Genomic DNA, 1,660 nt, shown 5'->3' on the forward strand with positions numbered 1-1,660 from the left:
GGTTATTTTCCGTGTTCCACCTTTACACTATTTCCAGGATGATGCTTGTGATAGATGATACATGTACCAGAAACAACAGAGTAAGATTAGTGAAATTTCTTCACCAATATTGACAAGGTACAGTGGCAAATATTTTAAAAGTTTCTACTTGAGGTTTCTTTCACCTGCAGCAGCTCTTATGAATGTACTAGAAATCATTCTCAATTAGATTTTTTTCCTGTAATTATTGCAGATTCCAGGACTGATCAGTGACTTCTTTTCACATCTCAATGATTTGACTCCTTGAAATATTACAGAGGCCATGATCTTAGAAAAGGATCCTTCTTTGGCATGATTCTCAATGAAGGCATTGCTATAGCCTCCATATTGCCTTTTTTTTTTTTTCTATGTGATTCTATCATTAGAGATTCCTTAAAAGTTCTCTAAATTGTGGACTATTTTAGATGGGCAAAAACTTTGACTGTTTCCAGTCAAAGTATACTGACTACTCCAAAAGTATACCTCATAGATATTGATTAAATCTCTTATCTTCCATAAATTAAGTAATATCTGATAGTTGCAATATGTTTTGATATCTGAGCTGATTTCACCTCAGAGATCACTCTTTAAGATGAACTGAGAGCTCTCATATATTCTGCCTATAATTTACTCATTACAGTTTTAAGTTATGATCCGCCAATAAACAAGAAATGTCTGGAATTTTAAAGAGGAAGAGAGTTCTAATAAATGATTTTACTTGTGTTTAGTTCATAATACAGAAGATAAATAGTCACGGATTTCCCCTTCTATAGATAATGGAAGAATAGCAGGATGTAATTTATACCAATGAATAGAAATGTTTGAGGGGTAAATTAATAAAATTTCATAGTAGGTGAGCCTTCTTGTTAACAAATGTTTTCTATTCTCAATTCATAACAAGCATTGACAGCATGAAATATCATCAAGTTTAAGGAGAGTTATATTACAAAATTGGAGAAGAATCTTCAAGTTTATTTGCTGCTTCTATTACTCTTAGAAAATATGGCTATATCTCTGCCACTGGGTTTGTGGAAGACCTTTAATAAGAAATTGATGTGTGATCAGTCCTGCGAGATTGATTCTAACCTCCTAGATCTTGCCTGGATCCCTCATCTACAAATAAGTATATGAGTTTATAATAATTAAGAAGGTGCAGAGTGAAAAGTTGTTAAAGACTATATTTAAATCACAAACTATTGTTTATGTTTATATTCAGAGGGAAGTTTCAGCTCTAAGTTTTCATAAAAGTTGTATTCCATTGCCTATTATACACCATGATACTCTTACGTTTTTTTATACTGATTCATCAAATAATAGATGATTTACAGTAAACTTCACCTGTGTAAAGTGTACAATTTGTTGAGCTTTGCATATGTATATACTCATGAAAACATTTTGCAATCTTTGCAATCCATATAATAAAGGTATCCATCACTCCCAATCTTTTTCTCAAGTCCCTTTATAATCTATCCTCTCATCTTCTCTGTCCACCTCCACACCCTCCACCAAAATTCCCAGGCAACTACTGATCTCCTTTTTGTTAATACAGATTAATATTAATTTTTAAGACTTTTACACACAAGCAACCATGTAATAGATACTATGTTTTGTTTTCTTTGTTTTTCTAGGCTATTTCACTTAG

The sequence above is a fragment of the Propithecus coquereli genome, unplaced genomic scaffold (assembly GCF_000956105.1).
Source record: "Propithecus coquereli isolate 6110/MARCELLA unplaced genomic scaffold, Pcoq_1.0 Scaffold17, whole genome shotgun sequence".
In the NCBI taxonomy this organism is placed as follows: Eukaryota; Metazoa; Chordata; class Mammalia; order Primates; family Indriidae; genus Propithecus; species Propithecus coquereli.